Genomic DNA, 12,427 nt, shown 5'->3' on the forward strand with positions numbered 1-12,427 from the left:
AGAGCTCGCACAGAGAAAGATTCACGTGTTCGTTTTTCCCGCGCTGTCTTCGAGTGTGGAATGATATAGAGAATTATTGTGATGGTGGTTCGATGAGCCCTCTCCCAGGCACGTAAGTGTGATATGCAGAGTATACTCGTAGATGTAGGTGATGAGGAGATGGACAAAGAGAGGGTGTGGAGGAGATCGATAGAGAGAGGGGGAAAGGAGTTAAAGACATATTTTCAATTCCGGTATATATTTAGCAATTGCAAAGCAGTGCCAGGTTTGCTGGTAATAATGGTCATATGTTGATGAAAGAATTAAACTGTCTGAATGAAGTAACTAGCACAAGCCTACTGACTGTACTAGGAGCACAATAGTGATTGATCTGGTTTTTTGACGAAATGAGAATCATTTCCTTATATCATAAATTGCGAAAACACTAGCTGTATCTAACGTTATCCATCCTAAAGTCGCCATTTATCTGTAAAAACTCCTGTGATCTGGTCCACCACGGAAAAAGTTGATTAGACCAAAGCTATTGTTGCCCACCAGCAGCGGAAGTCATCCTAATGGACTTGGTACCATCAGGGCAGAATTTAACAACCCCAAAACAGGCTACAAGAGTCCAGTCGCCCCACCGCCGCCCCACACCGAACCCAGTGTTATCGGCTGTTCGGCCCCAGTTGACGCCCCCCCCCCCCCCCCCCGGTAACTTTGCGTGGTAGAGTAATTATGGTGTACGCGTACGTGGAAGAGAATGTTTGCGTAGTAGTCGCCGACAGAGTGTAACTGAGGCAGATGGGAAACCGCCTTAAAAATCATCCAAAGGCTGGCTGGCACACCGGACCTCGACACTAATCCGCCGGGCGGATTCGTGCCGTGGATTGGCACCCCTTCCCGCTCGGGAAGCAATGCTTTAGACCACACGGCTAGCTGGGCGGGTTTACGAAGTATTAGTATTGGAACAGGTCGGTACAGACATTGCGAAAGTGTAACAGATACGCACAGAGAACGTCGAAGGGGCTACACAGCAGGCGACAGATCTTCAACCATCCACGCTGCCTAGGTCAGCAGGCAGCAGACCGAGCGCCGCCTGAGTTCAAAAATGGTTCAAATGGCTCTGAGCACTATGGGACTTAACATCTGAGGTCATCGGTCCCCTAGAACTTAAAACTACTTGAACCAAACTAACCTAAGGACATAACACACATCCATGCCCGAGGCAGGATCCGACCTGCGACCGTAGCGGTCGCGCGTGCGGTTCCAGACTGAAGCGCCTAGAACCGCTTGGTCACACCGGCCGGCAACCGCCTGAGTTCTCCGGCCCTGAGGACCAGTTTGCCTCCGCAGGACACGTGATCGTAAATAGTTCCTCTTTTATCTCTAAGCGCACTGGGTATATATGGTGGCCCACAGCCACTCCGAGGCGTCTTCCATCAAACTCTGGCAAGGTGTCTACTGCACCCGCACGTTTTCAGCCAGTCTCTCTATCGGAATCTTCGCTCCGTACGACGTCACGACATACTAGTAACCACTGGCCGAGGGAGCCACTAGTGTCTGCCTCCACCATCATCAGGACATTGGCCTCTGCATGTCAGACGACAGCAAGATCTTGCTAATGGCCGTCAACCACCGCTAAATTATTTTGTTCTACTTCTGACTGAATATTACCTTCGAGGGTTTCTTCATTACGGTGTTCAGCCTAAGTTCGGAAGTGTGTAATTTCAGTGCTAATCACTAACCTTCACGAACTGCTGTACTAATGAACTTTCCTCCAGAGGAGGCGTATTGTGATTTATGTACTTTTCAGTAAAACTGGTCTACATTATTTACCTGGGCTGTAAGCGCATTGCACGTCAACCTCGAAGAAGACTGTGCGCAAATTGTGCTGCTCCCTTGTATATCTCGCATAAAAATGATGAAAATAAGAGAAGAGGTATAAGCTTCTATCATTATAGTAGGTAATAATGAGAGTCAGATGTTTCAAGGAAAATTTCATTATGCAGGATCTAAGATAAGAGAGTAATGGCAAGTAAATAAGCATGCGAAGAGTAATTTTCCGCTCCCTTATAAGGGAAAAAATGTAGACAGTAAAATCGATAATATTAGGAAAAGCCCTGCACCAACACAGGATCCGTAGCTAAGGACCGAAATACCCCCATTACGTACGTGTACGTTCTGTACGGGACGTGCATTCATCAAAAGTAAGCAAAAGCTGAAAAAAACTACCCATGAAATCTGTTGTACTTCTTTTCTTACATTAATACAAAACAACGCCAATGCCTTGAATGGTGAAACTTTACAACCAGAATTTATGAAGTTTAAGACATGGTTTGAGAAAAATTAAACAGGAGCATCAAATGACATGGTAACATTCGTTATAGTTCACTGTCAAAGTATTAACTCAAAACCATTTTTCACACCGTTTGATTTAACATGAGTCTGTGTCTCCTGCATGCCCAACACCGAATAATAAAATGTATGTAGCTTTTGCCTTGTCAGATGCAGTGCAAATGAGGACGCGACGCTGAGACACTCCTGCATATTCGTCACGTCTCTAATAATTTGGATAGACCTACGTACCATCGTACTTGAGCATCGTACTTGAAGTACTATGGTGTACTATTTGCAGCACACAACAATTCCTGGGAAAATCTTACATCGACGGTTACTGTATAATGGGGACGACTCCCATTTGCATAAGTGCTAGTTGATAGTTGTTGCAATCAATTGTAACATAGTTAGCAAAAATACTCAGTGTCTTGCAGGGCGCACTGCACCATGACCTCCCACTTGCACAGCTAGCAGACTGCTCTGTACGGTCCAGTCTGTCTGCGGTATACCTCTTACTGGAGAAAAGGCGTTCCCCAAACGGGAAACGTCAAGGCACACTTGCCACTATATCTCTAGACCCAGGTCAGCCTACAGTCTATTTTCCCTTGTAGAAATGGTATTTATGCCACCATTAGGCATAATATCTGCCAAGTTATTTTGCAGGATACTATGCTCTGTGTAATAATAATTTATAATATCCTTAGGATGAGCTCAGGCCATTTACAATTCGCGTTCATTGGTATACTTAAGGTTCAAATGGCTCTGAGCACTATGGGACTTAGCGTCTGTGGTCATCAGTCCCCTAGAACTTAGAACTGCTTGAGCCTAACTAACCTAAGGGCATCACAAACATCCATGCCCGAGGCAGGATTCGAACTTGCGACCGTAGCGGTCGCGCGGTTCCAGACTGAAGCGCCTAGAACCGCTCGGCCACACTTGCCGGCTATACTTAAGGATATAACAATAAATAAATAGGCAACATCAGGTCATCTTATAGTTTCACGAGGTCTTCAATACATCCCTCTCTATATGAGGATCAATAAATATTCATAAATCGGTTCATTTGTGTAACAGACTGCGAGAAATATTAAGTAATACTATTCCGTTATAGCGCCTACACCAAATTGCCAACATTACTGCCTTCAGAACGTTTGTTTTGTTTACTGACGATGGTGACGCCCCCCAATAGCGGAGGAATATTCAGCGGCAGCAAGAGTCATATCTGGGAGTCGGAAAATCCTAAGGAAACTCGTGTGTTGCCCACAAATTTGTGGGCTCGTACTGTTCACGACTATCTGAGTGGTCCGTATCTTCTACCTGAAACCTCGTATGATTCTCCGGAGTTGTTGGAGAATGTGCCGATAGCTGTTAGGCAAGTATTATGGTTCTAGCATAAAGGAACCACACCTCACATTGCTGTCGACGTGAAAAAACACTGAGATGATGTTTTCCCCTATCTGTTGGACTCTGAGGCGTGAGCCAGTACTGTGGCTTCCACGTTTTTCCGCCCTCGCTCCTGTGGATTTATTTTTGTGGGGTCAGATGAGGCGTTTGGTATATAAGACTCCGATGGACAATCCATGAGACCTGGCTGGCTCTGCCCGCTTTGAACGTGCTGGACACGCAAATGCCAAATGTACATTAATGTAAACAGACGACACTTTCAGGAACATCTCTAAAACAATATACATCACTCGTCAGCGCGAATACTGTCTCTGAACATCACTAGTGTTAAGATCTTCATGGACCCCTAGTGGAGAAGCAGTGCACCTCTGACACTTTTGTCACTTAAAAATACGTGTTTATTCTTGATTATATGTACCATGCTGGTGCTCATTCTTTCCATTTCCTGATGGCATCGTCTGTATTCTGAAGACGAACTACATAAATCAATGCATCCTGTAAACTTGATAGGAAATCATTATAATTTTAAGACAGCTGCAAATAAAGCTAAGATATGGCGTTCCATGGGGATAACCACTACGATACAATTATGTAACTGAAGATTAGATTTTGGAACACCTTTAGCAGTTCAATTACCTAACGAGCTATATTACTGTTAATGAAGATAAGGATATAAACACTAATTTACGGATATATCAGAGTGGCACTATAAGCGGAACATAAAAAAATATACACAAACGGACCTACAATGTTTCCACTCTATGACAGAAAACCTGGGTTATGAAGAGAAAAGTTTCTTGCCATGCTCAGGCAGCGCAAATGACTTTCTTAGGAGCAAAGGTTGAAAAAAGTTTGGAAGGATTACTAACAAAAATATTAGACAAGAACTGAACATTTCTGCGATAAATGACAAAATAGAAAGAAAAACATAAACAAAAGTGGTTTAGGCCTCTTAGAGGTTGTCAGGACCAGATCTTTAGCTTACGGTAAATAATGGGGAAGTGTTACTAGTGGAACAGGGAATTGTATCTATGCTTTATAGATCTAGAAAAGGCATATGACCGCGTTCCTAGGAGGAAGTTATTGTCTGTTCTACGAGATTATGGAACAGGAGGCAAACTTTTACAAGCAATTAAAGATCTTTACATAGATAGTCAGGCAGCTGTTAGAGTTGACGGTAAATTGAGTTCATGGTTCAGAGTAGTTTCAGGGGTAAGACAAGGGTGCATGCAACCTGTCTCCACTGTTGTTCATATTATTTATGGATCATATGCTATAAACAATAGACTGGCTGGGTGAGATTAAGATATGTGAACACAAAATAAGCAGTCTCGCATATGCGGATGACTTAGTTGTGATGGCAGATTCGATTGAAAGTTCGCAAAGTAATATTGCAGAGCTAGATCAGAAATGTAAGGACTATGGTATGAAGACTAGCATCTCCAAAACGAAAGTAATGTCAGTGGGAAAGAAATATAAACGGACAGAGTGTCAAATAGGAGGAACAAAGATAGAAGAGATGGACGGTTTCAAGTATTTAGGATGCATATTCTCAGAGAATGGCAACATAGTGAAAGAACTGGAAGCGAGGTGCAGCAAAGCTAAAGCATTGAGCGCTCAGCTATGATCTACTCTCTTCTGCAAGAAGGAAGTCAGTACCAAGACTAAGTTATCTGTGCACCGTTCAATCTTCCGACCAACTTTGTTGTATGGGAGCGAAAGCTGGGTGGATTCAGGTGAGGTTACGGAATTGAAAGTAGCTAGGATGATTGCAGGTACTAGTAGATGGGGACAATGGCAGGAGGGTGTCCACAATGAGGAAATCAAAGAAAAACTGGGAATGAACTCTATAGATGCAGCAGCCAGGGCGAACAGGCTTAGATGGTGGGGGTCATGTTACACGTCCAAGCAAGGTTACCCAAGAAACTCATGGGTTCAGCAGTAGAGGGTAGGAGGAGTCGGGGTAGACCAAGGAGAAGGTACCTGGATTCGGTTAAGAATGATTTTGAAGTAATAGGCTTAACATCAGAAGAGGCACCAATGTTAGCACTGAATAGGGGTTCATGGAGGAATTTTATAAGGGGGACTACGCTCCAGACCGAACGCTGAAAGGCATAAACAATCTTAAATGATGATGATGATGAAGCAAAAGTGGAGCGACATGTGGAACGAAAGAAAGGAACGAGGACGGCCAGTTGGAAGATGGAAGTGACGCTAGAACAGATCGATTGGTCTACTTAACAAAACGCATAAGAGGAAGAACACTAGAACACTCTAAAATTTTGTGTAGATGCAGACACGTAATTAGTCGTTCCCCACTCCCCCTAGATGCGACTCACTGTCACCGTATTGACTGTTACGGTGGCCATGGTATCGGAAAGTGGCTGCGTGTGCCCCGGCATGCTGGAGGGTGAAACCGAAATCCGGACGGGCGGACTCTGGGTGCCAGACGGAAGTGATGTCCGAAGTCAATTTCTGGGCGCGCAGTTTTACGATCGCATTCGACCGCCGCGCCGTGTCGGGGGAGGCGACGCAGCCGAATCCACTTACCCCCCGGCGCACCCCGCCCACACCCGCCTACGCGCTTCGCCGACAACGGATTCGGCTTCGGCTTTGTAGCGACTGTGGCAAAATTGTGTCGCCTCGGAATATGTGGGCAGCAACAGATTCTTGTAAAGCGGATGCTGCTGCCTGAGAACAACTTTCGTAAGGTCTCTGGGCGAAAAGGAAGGGTCCTCTAGTTTTGCAGTGTTTTTTTTTTTTTTTGAAGTTTCTAATCAACTCTCCTCAGATGTATAAAAACGAAATAAAAAAAAATTAAGATCATATGCTGTTTCCATTTAATGCTATACCTTCATACCGTCCGTTTCGAAGATAAATACGTTGACCAAGTACATCTTTATCTTCGATCAGAAATTTTGTGGGAACGGTGTTCTTGTATGTGTATCTTTGCCTTTCGATGAAAACAGCGCATCGTGTCAGTTTACCAACACCGCCGAAACACTGAAGTTTTTGATGACCTCTTCCTAAAAAAAGTGTACTAAACGCCAATAAAGGTGGCACAATTTTACCGAAAAATTTGCATTCAATCGTGACTGTTAATGACGTGCTATTCCTTTTTTACACTTTTATCTTAAAAACTTCATAGTAAACCTTACCTAATATATTCTGCTTTAAAAATTCTCCCTCCTTCTCTGTCATACTTTCGTTGTTTGTTTGAACACTATTCTTTAATTTTCGTTTCATTTGACATCATTTACGAGCTGTGACACTATTTTTCTTCGTCAACGTCATTCACGAGCTGTGACACTATTCTTCTTCATATTTACGATGTAACTGGTCATCTGTCATCTTGTAGGTCTCATTTATGTCGGAAACAGAGTCTGTTGTTTACCGTCTTTGACGAAAGTAGAATTGAATTTTGTATAAAATATAGGGTTGTCTGTTGTTCTGGCTTGTCTATTTACTGAAAATAATTTCGTCACAGTTCTAAGTTTGTTTGTCAGTTCATAATTCAGTTTAATCGTTTTTTTCGTATGTGTTTAGATCTCCTCTAAAATATTATCAAATTACGGGGTTAGTAGCAGTAGGTATGAAATGTTGTATTATTACTCTGTTTTTGATTGTTGCTGCATTAATCCCCGCCTTGCGTGCATTCCACGTAGTGCGTTCTGCAACGTGTAACATGATGACAGCCAATAGTCACATACTTCAAGTAGTCTTGAAGCTATCGTGGTCGTTGTCAATAAAAGTGGCAACGTCGCTATTCTTTTATACTACTTCTTCGATTGAGAGGTTTAGTACCATTATGGTATCTTCTTCAGATACGTGTACATTGTCGAAATGCAGGGGACTGTCCGGTACAGAAAAAGATTGCACATACTCCCATTTTACATATGAACGCGACAGCCCTCCGATTATGTTAAATCTTCTGAAGAGGATCCCAGCAGTGGAAGAGAAAAGTTGAGTCGAAGAACAAGCAAAAGAGCTGTTAGGCGCACACCAACTAGTAATAAGTTTTTCCTTTCATTAGTAATAATGTTAACGAAATGTGATTGATAAAAATATTAGTGTCATCTGTTTCAGAGATAAAGACAGTATCTTCTAAATATATACGAAGGACAAAAACAGGCGTAGAAGAACCTTCACTTAGAAATCGAGCAGACAGCATAGTGAGATAAAGGAGAGAAATAGGGAAGAAAGAAAGAAAACGTTACCAGATATGAAATCATAAGTAATTGTTGCTCCTCGTCAATAGCAGTAGTTGGCCGAATTCTAAGAAAATTAAAATTTAAGTTACTACCGTTAGATTAGAACACGTTGATAAATATTTTATGGCGTGTAAATTTTCGGCTATTTCTTTGTCACTGGTTATCTGTACATGTGTTAGTTCACTATTGGCGTGGTTAATAATTGTGTATCCGCTATGAACTTTACTTCATATAGTTGCACTGCGAAGTTCATAGACATGCTCCGCTACATTTGCAAATTCATATTTAGGAAATATTTGGGAAAGTTTTAAATATTTAGTCGAGATTGTAACTTGGTATGGACCACCAGCCTACGTCTGCAATACGTTTGGTAACACCTACGTCAGAAATTGTTTTGTACTGTCTTCTTGCGAGTTACGTCTAACAGTCAGTTACAGGATGTTATGTAACTGTTTCCTCTTTATGAACTGATGTAAAAACAGGCGTACGATATCCGGATTTCGTTTTTGTTATACAGTACATTGAAAGAATGGGAATGTGATGCCAATATGCTGTAATTGCAATGGTCTTTTGTAAAATAAATTACTTTTATGCACGATGTAGCTTTGTTAGTTCATGCAATATTCACAAATTTGTGTGCATGAACTGGGCATTCTTGATTTGTTTTGATGTATGGACGTGAGCACTAATTTCAGGTTAAGATGGTGGATAACACATTTTCCTTAACTATTTACAACAGTCTGACAACTCTGGGGCAACATTTCGATTCCGCGACTGTAGAAATCACGTGGTTTTGAGGATAAGAACTCGTCGAGTTGTGTTCGAAGCGAGTTTTTTTTCATAAAGGAAATTCCTTGAAGGCTGTTCCATAGAGAGCGGAAAAGTTGAAAATCTGAGAGCACAAGATAAGGTGAATAAGGTGGGTGCGAAGTGACTTCCCCACCGAAATCCTTTACAGTATTTTTTGTCAGTCTAGCAGAATGCGTGCGGCCGTTATCGTGGAGTAGCAACACTTCACGCGGCCTTCCTTGTCATTATTCCTGTACTGCGTCTGCAAGATGTCTCAGGTGATGACAATAAGTGTGAGCAGTTACACCTGGGGCAAGGAATTGGTAGTACAAAAATGGTTCAAGTGGCTCTGAGCATTATGGGACTTAACATCTGAGGTCATCACTCCTCTAGAACTTAGAACTACTTAAACCTAACTAACCTAAGGACATCACACACATCCATGCCCGAGGCAGGATTCGAACCTGCGACCGTAGCGGTCACGCGGTTCCAGACCGAAGTCCTTAGAACCGCTCGGCCACATCGGCCGGCGAATTGGTAGTTCAACGAAGAGTCGCTGTTCTACCAGACGCATAACATTATCATCCGCCGATGCACGTTCGCCTTTATGCTAGGAGTTACTGCTTTGTTTGGGCACAACTATTGCTTTCTTTTCCTTATCTTAGAATAAAGATGCCATTTCTCGTTACCAGTAACGATGGTCGATGTTGCTCACCACTCTGTTGACTACAAAGCTGAGATGCACATAAGGCCACCAGCTGATTTTTGTGATTTTGGCTTAGACCATGCGGTAGCCTATTTCTGAACATTCCTCACCGCATGCAAATGTCGCACGATGGTGGAATGATTACAGTGCACCACATTTGCCAATTCTCGAGTACACTGGCGTGGATCATTATGTATTAATACGTCCAAACGATCTTTATCAAACCCCGAATGTGGAAAGTCGCTAATGTCAAAACGATCTTCCTTAAAACGAGGAAACCATTTTCTCGTCGTGCTCTCTCCAAGGAAATTATCCCCATACACGGCGCAAATGTTTCTGGCTGCATCCGCTGCCGTCACCCGTCTACTGAAATCAGACAGAAGAGTATGTCGGAAAAGTTCCGATATCTCCACTTGCCACTCCATTATCTAGCGTCCACAACTCCACTCACCGTCTCCAAATGACAAAAATTACAATATGTAAACTCAAATGTCAACAGTTAACTAGAAAAGAATGACACTCGATTATGTAAATTTTTGGTCAGTTCCTATGGGGCCAAACTGCTGAGGTCGCCGGTCCCTAGGCTTACACACTACTTAAGCTAACTCAAACTAACTTACGCTATGGGCAACTCACACACTCATGCCCAAGGGAAGAGTCGAACCTCCGATGGAGGGAGCCACGCGGGCCGTGGCAAGGCGCCCCCGACCACGCGGCTATCACGCGCGACCACGGCATAACAACATGTAAAACAAAAACGCTACGAACTTATCCAACAACCAAATACAGCAGGTAGCATACACGTCAATAGTTTGGAATATACCGGTAGTGGCAGTGGCTACCTTTTCCGTGCTACACCTTAAGGTTATCTTCAGTTCCACCCATTGATAAAATGTAGGAAGAATGCTTATACCTTTACGCCAACGGTCATTACTATGGTTTTGTTCAATACGTGAGTGACATGTACGGCGCAGAATGATAGTCTCAGATATCTAGAGTTCGCCCTGTACATGAGGTACCGATGTTTTCCAGGCAGCTACGGGCTGCCAAATTTTTCATTACCTAAAGTACGTAACCTTACATTTGTCGTCATTTAGGATTTTATCCAATATTTTCACTAGGCAGACATTTATCCAACTGTGACTTTAAGTAACTACTTATTTCAAGATAATTTAGGTATCTCTTTCATGTCTGACTTTATGTTGCCGATTTTTCTTACGTCCTTGAAGATCATTGTGTTATTTCTGTTTGCAGAGGCGGCTGGCTTTTTACGGCAGACTGGGAGACGTACATATTGGTGAGACGGCTTTTTCGTTCTTATCATAATATTAATACATGAACACGAAAAAGGAAGTACCGATTTTTAATATTAATGAAACAAGGAGGTCAATAAAATTGAAAAAATCATGTGTGCACAGTACCGTTAAGAGTGATAAACGGAAGTAGATGCTTTCATATTCATAGCTCTTATGATAGCGTCTCTATGACGCATTAAAATTTCTGATAACGTGAATATCGAAAATTGAAGACCTACCAACTTCTGCCCCGTGTACTGATCACGTGATATGATAGAAATAACACATGCAAGTAACGACGTTTCGTAAAATTGCATTCTACAGACGTTCATGTCAACATGGTTCATTTGCAATAAGACTCGTAAATCGGGCGACTACAATTCGACAGCTGCTAGGTCGCAGCACATTAACCCTAAGTGTTCGCATGCTGAAGAAATGACATCGTCAATTTCGATTACACATGACACGGGGCCATCGATATTGGACCGTTCATAGATGTATCGTGTGTCCTGGTCGAGTGATTCGCGTTTCTCGTTACACAGGGCCGATAATCTTGTGCGGATGCGCCCCATGTTCAAGAAAGATACGTGCCGAAACACTTTAGCCTGCAACAGCCCAACGGCTTATCCCGTACTCGTGGTCGCACAGCGTCCAGTCAGTTTCAAAAGATGCTCATAACAGTGCACGCGAACACTCGGCGAGCTTCGCCAGTTTAACAAGATACTTGTTCACACCCATCTTCGTCAACGTCGCTTATGTCAGTGGAATTCGCCATTTGCGGCCCGCGCCGTCACTAAAAAGTTTCTCTATTCGTGACTGTTTCGCTAATATACTTCCCGTCCCACGTCACGTGTCCGCAGTATTACCAGGCGATACTGTCTCGCGGTGATCAGTGATCGATATATTTTGGCTCTTCGGTGTACAACAGTGACATTTGAAATCAATCTGTAACAAAATTTCCATTATACCCACCAGTATAATTTAAACCGCTGTCTTGGCTTCTACATCAAGTTTCTTTTTATCTCTGATAATAGAAAACATCGTTTATTTGACGATAAATACTAAAAAGCGCGATTAACTCTATTCCAACCTATTTTGACGTGTAATTTAAAATGCTAGTATCGCCTGTGGCCAGTGGATATGATCTGTTATAAAAAAATGGTCATGTATCTGAAATTTTCGTCTCAAAACTGACCCATAGTATGTGCTGTAGGACGGGGAAAGAGCGGTTTGTTGGTTTAATTATGGACACAAGTGTAATTCGATATATGTAGTTTTGAATTAAGACTGTTTTAGGAAACAACAGAATTTACTGCTGTGACAGCGGTTGGTGCTGTTGTAATTCATCTGGGTAACACACGGAGGCTCATATAAGCAGACGGCAAGAGGCGGAAGCAGCAGAGAGAGAGAGAGACACGGGCTTTTTAGGAGGTCGTGTTGGAAAATATGAGTTGGGGCCCGTCGTCGGCGGCGTCTACGCGACCCGACACGTCACGCCACGGCCCGCTTGCCCCCAGTGTCGCACTTCTAATTGCCGTCTGTCATGGGCGTGGCTGCCACGTTAAAGCAGAGGGCGCGACGCGACGCGCTCCACGTCCCAGACGGCTTCACTCTGGCAGACCCGTAGGAGGTATCAACACGCCATTATCCCTTCAGCGTGACCTCTCTGCATCGCACGCACAGGGTGCCATAACGCTTGCGCT

This window comes from Schistocerca serialis, chromosome 6, assembly GCF_023864345.2.
Source record: "Schistocerca serialis cubense isolate TAMUIC-IGC-003099 chromosome 6, iqSchSeri2.2, whole genome shotgun sequence".
In the NCBI taxonomy this organism is placed as follows: Eukaryota; Metazoa; Arthropoda; class Insecta; order Orthoptera; family Acrididae; genus Schistocerca; species Schistocerca serialis.